This window comes from Oryzias melastigma, linkage group LG3, assembly GCF_002922805.2.
Source record: "Oryzias melastigma strain HK-1 linkage group LG3, ASM292280v2, whole genome shotgun sequence".
NCBI classification, from domain to species: Eukaryota; Metazoa; Chordata; class Actinopteri; order Beloniformes; family Adrianichthyidae; genus Oryzias; species Oryzias melastigma.
In genome coordinates this window covers 17,629,444-17,638,144 of record NC_050514.1, presented here as the reverse complement: position 1 = coordinate 17,638,144, position 8,701 = coordinate 17,629,444, and the positions used below count along the sequence as shown (strand labels likewise).

General features: G+C 35.5%; 1 protein-coding gene across 4 annotated transcripts in view; it reads left to right on the top strand.

Moving 5' to 3' along the window:
* The first annotated feature begins 673 nt into the window (after positions 1–673).
* Positions 674–8,701, top strand: part of tead1b (TEA domain family member 1b) — a 50,292-nt gene continuing 42,264 nt past the window's right edge. For 2 of the 4 annotated variants that reach the window (XM_036210237.1, XM_024295636.2), the window contains exons 1-2: positions 676–1,234; positions 1,690–1,818. The gene's annotated coding sequence lies outside the window, so the exon portion shown is untranslated. Of the gene's footprint in view, positions 1,235–1,689; positions 1,819–8,701 lie in introns of all 4 variants that reach the window. The other 2 variants (XM_024295635.2, XM_024295634.2) reach the window with 2 other exon arrangements.

Genomic DNA, 8,701 nt, shown 5'->3' with positions numbered 1-8,701 from the left:
CTGTGGGTGCAATTGGAAAAAAAGCTTAAAACATACTTTTAAGTCTTAAAAATGTATTCTAATTAAACATTTGATGAGGCACCACCAAAATAATACAAAGACAATATTTTTTTAACAATTCAATTGGGATGTAACGATTAATTTTGAGAAAGATGATTTTATATCATAATTTGTGATTGCTGGAACAATTCATTTTGGATATTGGTTCATTTTGAACAATTCAATTTACTGAACTAAAATTGATCCCGAACATCTTTAGCCAAATATTCAACCAGTGTGACTCAAAGATAAATACTAGGTACTCAACAGTGCAGGTGAATTTTTCCTGATTCCTTGTATTTCTTGCGAAGTAATCAAGTGTAAATTAAATACTTTTACAAACAAATGAGTAAACAAGAATGGATGACAAATTCATTCACATTTTAGCCTTATAAAGTTTGGCCCACGGTTGTTTTTCCACATCAAAATATTACAAATAGAACATTATTACAACACTGTGTGGTGACATTTCTTCATTGTTTTCACTTGTTGGATTGTAGTGACACTTTGATCATTTTTTGCGCTGTGTCGGAATCTCTTCAAAACTTTACTAAAATAAACCTCAATCCAAATAATATTTTCCAGTAGTTAATTAATATTTAATTTTGAAGCTATTTTTATAATGGTACATGTTGATTTGATACAGCCAATGGATTTGATTAAAAATTTGTCTTTGAAATTGATTCATTGACTAATCGTTACCCCTACTGTTCCTTAAAATATAGAAACTTTAATTTAATCTAATAAAAAACAGCATTTTTTAATAGGTTTAATATGTAACCAAATCCACACGTTTACCGATTTAGAAAATGCTTGTCAAAGTGAAAGGACTGCGAAGCTCTAATTTCGGAGTTTCGCTGCGTCCCTGAAGGCGTCAGCTCCCGGGATGTTTAATGCCCTCCCAGTCCCCGCTGCGCTGCTGCTGCCTGCTGCCCGGGCTGGCTGCTGGCCGCTGGGCTCGGGATGACGCCACCTCTCGCTCCGCCCCGGCGCAAACTCGCTCCCTGCGTTCATTTCATTCCTGCTCTCATTCCGAGCATTCTTCGCATCTCTGTCAGTGCGCGAAAGCGATTCACCTACACCTTTGCTGGCTGGCCCAGAAACACCAGAATAACTTGACATAGTATTCCAAATACTCAGTAACACAACAATAACAAAAGAGAGGGACATTTGTAAATGAGATATCAGTAACAAGGTAAGTTTCAATTACAGTTACAGGTATCCAAAGTAGGTGTAAAATTCTGTTCAAGGGGTGTAAATATGTCTGAAAATAGTGCGCGGGGGATTAATACGTTAGCTTAACGGGGTGTTTGGTGTCGAAAAGTAGCGTTTGGTCGCTTGTTTCCTCCGCGGGGATAGATGGCCGCTGTTGCAACAGGGTGCTCACTTTCAACACTGTTGTAGCTTCGTGGCTTTGACACGGCGCTGGAAAAATCTTTGGCATTTTTTACATTTTTTGGGGGGTTAGTAAAAGCCGTATCGCTCGCCCCCCTTATAAAAGCTCCAGACAGGATGAATGTCAGGCTGCGAGGAAACTCCGGATTTGGGATGAACTAAAAAAAAAAAAAGGAAAAAAAGGCGCACAGCGCGAATTTACAGTTTTTAGGACAAGATGACGGCTGAAAACGTTGCTGTTTCCCCTCTTCGTAGTGGCCTCTGCCGGGATATTTCACAGGAGGATTTTCGGAGCAGCGTGGAAGGAGAAACACGGAGGGGAGACTTGTTGCTTCCGCACGTTTCTGACGGGCCACTTTTCAGATCGCCATCGAAGTTCTGCGTGTAAGTAAAGAAAAAAAATCATTGAGTGTCTGTTTGTGGTTTTTCCTCAGCGGTACGTGAACTACTCTCCATGTTGTCACTGTAAGTGCTCTTTAATGAGAATTTCGACGGTATTTTATTAAAAAAAACGATTGTAATGTTACTTAAATAAACACACAAGTTAAATTAAAAGACAACTTTACCGATTTAAATGCACATTAAAGTGGCATGTTAAGATTATTTCTTTAATTATGGATATTTTTTTGGCTACTTGGATATATTTTTAATACCTGCTGCTATTTTAACTGAACTGTTCAGTAGAGCTGGGTTTTATTTGGGGTTCCCCTCATTGTTGTCCCTTTCCTGCCTGTGATTTGGGAAATGCATGCTCAGCTAAAGCTGAGCTCCCCTCCAGCTGCAGGACAAACTCCTGTGTGCCACAATTCTTTTATTTTGTTATGTTGCCCCAGGCAGTGATTTAATCCTGGATTCTAGAGAGAGGGGAAAACTAACAATTTAAAGAAAAAAAGTTCAGTTTTCATAGAGTATCCTTCATCTGTTTATTTTTCTTTATGTACTTTTTCAGTTTTCATACATTTTAGGAACAATACTGAGTAAAAAAAGTATCGAAAATGTTAGATTTATATTAAAACACTTTTGATGATTATTAAATTTTAATTAGAAAACATTTAAAAACCTTCTACTAAGTTATTTTTATTTTCCTATAAGTAAATATTGGAGTTAAAAGATGAATTGTTTTGCAAATTAAATTTTTGTGGATTTGTATGACTTTTTTTCAACAGGCAGCTATTTAAGACTATAAATGTTTAAAAAATGAAATAATCTTTTGGCATTTGAAAGTTGCACAATGACTTTTTCCTGTTCTTATAGGTATAAACTGGACGACTAATCAGTATACTGCTGTCTAATCTGTTGTTGTTAATATATAGCGCTGTACAAACATTAGAGGGATTATGGTTCATTTGACAGATGTCTAAAAATAGCACTGGTTCTGAGGTGTCACTTTCCCAAATGTCTGCATTTTGCAGTACGAACAGGTTATAAGACCTTTATTGACCCAGCTGTGAAAACAGAGCAGGATTTCATCTCCTCTCTTATAAATGATCAGGTTTATCGCACAATAATAAAGCAAATCTTTATATAATGTTGTTTCGTCTCTTGTGGGCATTGCTGTTGAGTTTTTAAGTACCTCATTTAGTTTATCAGACATATTGCGGGGGTGACTGACTAACCATCTCTTAAAAAAAAAAATAAAATCTAATTTAGACAAAAGTGGGAATTAAATAAATCCACTTGTTATTGCGCTGATGGCTCTTGTTGTGCACACAAAGGCAGCATGTGAAAAGTTTGCTGCATTTCTAAAACATTCTTTCGCGTAAACTGCAGTGGCACATTGATTTGTTGCTTTGCATATTGTGTTATATTTCAGTTGAGAAAAGAGGGACTTAAATTAAGCATATCATCACACATTTCAGTGTAAATCAGCTTTAGAAAATTTCTTTTTTTAGTTTATTAGACTATAGATTATTGTCTTTAATCCACTGAGTGAATTTATATATGGACTTTCCCAATCCAGCTTGAAGGACGGTGCCTCACACTGACTTTTATTGTGCAGACGGACTCACAGCTGGCATTTCTTAACACTGTAAGACTCATTTACATTTCTAATCTTTTCAGTTTAGTGTGAAAAAAAGTATTTTATGTAGAAATATTGTGAAAATGAGAAATACTTTGTGTGTATTAGAGCAGGTGCAAATACATGTCAGAACAGAACGGCTATGCTTGTTGATGTAGTGGCTTATTGTTGAGGTTTTGGTCCTTTTATGTTGCCGTGCTGAGGTCAGAGGGCAGGACCACAGACAGTGCAGTTTATTTGTGGTAAGCTGTGGACACAATAATTAGGCTTAGAGAAGCAGGGATTCAGTGCTTTTATAACTTAAAGCAGAACGACTCTTAAGATCGACTGCAGCGGTTGACAGGAAAGCCGCTGTTATTAAAAATGTTTGATGTTTTCCATGCTGCGACATTTGAGTATCATTTTGTTCATGCTTTGCTCACAAAAAGATTTCATATAAAGTTTGTAAAATTAAAATTACAACTCAGTGTTTTTTTATTTTTATGTAAATTGATTTTTTTCTGTAATGCATCAAAAACAAAAAAATCAGTTGAAAAAAACTAAAGTAAACAATGATAAATACACACAAGAGTCTAAACTTCTGCTTTATCATAACAGATTATTCAGATGGTATCTATAATAATAGTAAACACACTTTGTGCACAGGAAGTGATACACACCTTATGTAGTGAGGTGTTTGTAAAGTGTAAAACAGTCATTTTATAGCATTTTTTTATGTAATTAAACAAATACGAAAATCAGAGATTTTGGTCTGTGGATAAATCGAGTTTTCCATAAACATCAGTTTTCCATTAATCCAGCGATATATTTTTAGGTCTAGAGATTTTGTGCTCATGGTGACAGACATTTACCTTGTTGTTTTCATTTTTTTTAAATATTTTTTTCAGTATGCATTCTGTGCCTGTATGAAAAGATGACAGGGAAATACATTCCCATAATGCAACAAGTGAACTGAGCTTGGGTAAACAATGGATAATAAAGATTGCAGCAACGTGATAACTGGGAAAAAATAAAATAAATCTGATAATAATGTTACTGTATCTACATATTCCTCAAATCAGAAATTGCTTTTACTCCAAATAAAAGAACACATTTAATTTAAAAGGTTTTGTAAAGGTTCAAACAGATCATATTGCAGAAACACATCAGATGGTGCACTGTTATTTAAATTTTCTGTATTTTTTTTATCCTATTTTTGAATTTTAATATATTATCAGTTTGTAATCAGGAAAATCCTTGTCCGTTTTAAAAGTTTTGAAACTAAATTGCGATTTTGTTTCAGTTGATATAATCAATCATTTATCAATGATAGCTGGTAAATGGCATCAAAGGAAACAGTTGGTCTGAAAAAAACAAAATCTTTTTTCTTATTTAAACTTTGTCTATAATGGGTCTAATGTGATTTAGAAACCTTTTGACTTTTTTCTACCTGAGTTACCATTTAATAATATTTCATGCCATAAGTTATTCTGCACACTGCTTTTTATTTGAAGTTCAGGGTTTGCATAAATGAAAGAAGCATATTATTTTAAATGCCTGAGACAAGTCTCGAAATGTTAAAGGTTGTACTTTTATTTAGTTATTAAAAACCCATTTGAGCTGAAATCACCTTTGTACTTTTATTTTTAAAATATTTTTAAAATAAATGAATGGTTATATTCCTTTTATATATACAAAATTAGAGACATTTATTGTCTGTTTTTGTCATTGTTACTTTCCAAGAAAATAAAATTGGAATTATTCATAATTAGGGTTGTATAATATGAAAGAAAAATTCTGCATTTGTCAAAATAAAATATTTTGTAGTTTTCATGGCACAAAGTGTTCCAATCTATTTATTATACATTCTTGTGTGAGTAAGTCCTTGTAAAATGGACCAGTTCTTAAGTGGTTCTATTGGTAAAGGAGTGAGTATGTGCAATTGGTTGTCTCAATAGTCTGTGATGCTTCCTGATCTGTCCATGGTGTTTCTCTCACCTGTTGACAGCTGGGACACAATCTAAATAAGTTAAAGTGAGTTCGCTGAATAACATCTGAATTGAAAGCTGCCATCTGTAGTCAAAATGTGACACAGATCCCTTAATTACGCAGTCGGATGTGATGCAAAACTTGCGTCAAAAAAAAGCCCTGGGGTAAAAACTGATCTCGTTTAAAAACGTAATCTTATAGTAGTCACCTCTGCTCAGGTTGAGTTATGCCCATAGGAGAAGTGTGACCAACAAAAGGAACCTGGCTCAAAGCCACTGACGTCACCTAAGCAAATCTGCTTGAGCACTGTAGTCATAAAATGACTGGCAGCTACTGAATGTACTTTGGACCTACAACCTCCTTAGTTCCTCCAACAGTTTTTTTTCTATTGCCGTGTACTTATGAGGCCCAGATTTAAATATCCTTCAGTTTTGCTCACAAGCAAACATTGATTTTCCCCAGTTGTAATGAATAACTTGGGCTCGTTTGGTTTTAAATAAAACAAAGACTGATTAAGCTTCTCTGACCGTAAAGTCACAGGGCTTTACATTACAGCAGCCCTGCAATGTTTACCATATGGCAACCCTGATCATCTGCTGCAGAAAGGAACATTTCTACTCCATTACATACTAACCACTCATTATGAATGCAGAGCACTTCATATAAGTTTCTGCATGCTGATATTTTCTTTTCCTTTTATTTTTATTTGGAAAAAAGAAGACAAATAAATGAACTGCCTCTCGGTCACGGATGAAAAAAAAGAGCAATATATAGTCCATTAATCATGTCATGACTCAGTTTTTGAAACCACTATAAACATTTTTAGTCCTGACCACAAAAAAGGGGGAGGAAAAAGGCAGGAAATCTGGGCTTCAACAACTTCCTTTCTCTGTGCAGAGACTACAAACATCAGTGAAGCTCAGCCTCTCACCAGAAGAAAGAAACTCATGGAGAAAAACAGTCATTCTCTATCATTTTTACAGAAAATGTATAATTTGTGGCCTGTGTTCTCCAGTAGATTATTTAGTCTCGCTGGCACCATATTCCCCAGTCACAGCTAAATTCTCAGAAGACCTTTTGTGAATGGTCACTGTATTGTTTTTACGACCAAGGCAAATAGGGAGAGTGGACTCTTTCCACCCTCAGTGTTCTGGATTTAAGGGAAGCAGATAAGGGAGAGAATGATCTTAAACCATTGAAATATTGAGCATTTTCAACTGATACTGTTTATTTATCCCAAAATCTACAATGTTTTAGCTGAATGTGCACTTAAAAGATTTGCTGTCCTTTCATTTTTAAGTATTTTCAAGATAATCAAGTTTTTAACAAAAGGTCAAAACTGGGTTTGGAGAATGTATGTAGTGTCTGATTCTCACAAAGCCTATGAGCTTACCAGAACTTTATAGACTATTGTCTTTCACTTTTTGTAGAACAGAAGAGTTTTGTGTTTAATGGCACACTCACACTGGGAAGTTTAATTCCCACCAAGGGTCATTGTTTCAAATAGTTGCAGTTCTTCAAGGTCTGAATGCTGCAATAACGTAATCTGGACAACTCAGAATCTTCAGACAGTTTGGATAGTCTGGTTTAGTGTGTAAGCTCATCTGAGCTTAACACATTTTTACTTGAAAGGGAGGATTTCAGTTCACTTTACAGTCACTTAGATTGTATTCAAACTGGAAAAATCTACTGAATCATCTTACCATATATCTTTTAATAGTGGCTGGTCTCTAATAACGGTTTTCCGTTACTTGTTGGTCTCTAATAGTGGCAGGGCTCCTTTAAGACTAACGGAGGAAACAAACTTTGGTTCACTTTAAGCCAGGGGTATCAAACTCAATCTCACAGGGGACCAAAATCCAAAACACACCTTAGGTGGACCAAAGAGGATTTATTGAACACACTAAAACTACATTTTTAAAACCTAACTTTTTAACAAACCTCTGAATAATAAAAAAGGCAGGAATATTATTCCAGAATAAATCAAATGAAACTTTAAATAACTTTCAGTATTTTACTTTACATAAAAATATAGTCGTCACAATTATACAAGTTAGAAATAAATAAGTGTAAGATAACATTTGGCCATTGATAACAATAAAATAAAAGGATCTGGAGGGCTGGATATTATTACCTGGTGGGCCGGATTCGGCCCCCGGGCCTTAATTTTGACACATGAGCTTTAAGCGAACCAAATATGAATACACCCTCAAAGGGTATAGACAAGTAAATCTGCATATTGCGAATGTAAGAAAAAATATGAAAATGGTGAAAAATGGACAGAATATCTAACGGTTAATGTTGCACAGGGAGGAGCTACAAGCACAGTCAGATTTCCGTTTGCAACTGACTGATGGCTTCACGCCATTTGGTCCACTTCAGTCGTTGGTTTACTTCTAAGAGTGCCATGTGTGAAAGCAAATCAAAGCAGTCGAAATTGTGAAACACATCTGCAATCTGTGCAAAGCAACATCAGACTGTGGTCATCAGCACAAATGCACCTTAGGACAACTTTGTCATTTTCCAATAGTGCACTAAGACATTCAGCACAAGTCCTGTTATCTCCAGACGGTCACATTGCTGGGTGTATAATTGGTGGTCTGGAGACAAAGTTCAATTTAGTTTTGGAGATACTTGTGACCTCATCTTAAGACTAGGCATTATTGTGGATTTAGAGGGGGTAGGGAATAGAATATGCAAAGTCTTTAAACAAGAGGTGAAGGACCACAAAAATCAAAGGTTTGTTAGAAGAGTGGAGCTCCTAAAAGAAATAGATTGAACTGACTAGTACTGAAAGGAGCTTCATTTACGCAGAAAACCATTGCATGTACTCTTAAGTGTGTGATAAAGATGGTGTTTTGTATGCAGTCATCTATTAAAGCTGCAGTTAGAAACTGAATGAGCTGATACAGATAATTGGCTCTTTACTAAGGATTACTAAGGAATGTTGAGCGGACTGTTCAAGAGGAAATATTGCACAAGTTCCTAAACATAATGGACAGCCCTGGATCCTCTGAACAGTTGCGGATGAACTGTTAGCGTCAAACTGGCATGCCGCAAACGCAGATTTAGAATTACCATTACTTGCGCACATTAATAATAACATAAAATATGCAAATAAAAATGCAATGGGTTCAACCACTCTTGAGAATTCCACATGATTAATGCTTTGACACACCTTGTTCACATGTGCTGGTGTCTGATGAACGTAAGGCTGAACTGTATTATCAAAACCTAAAAAAAAAAGAAAGAAAATGAAACTAAATCAAATCGGACAGT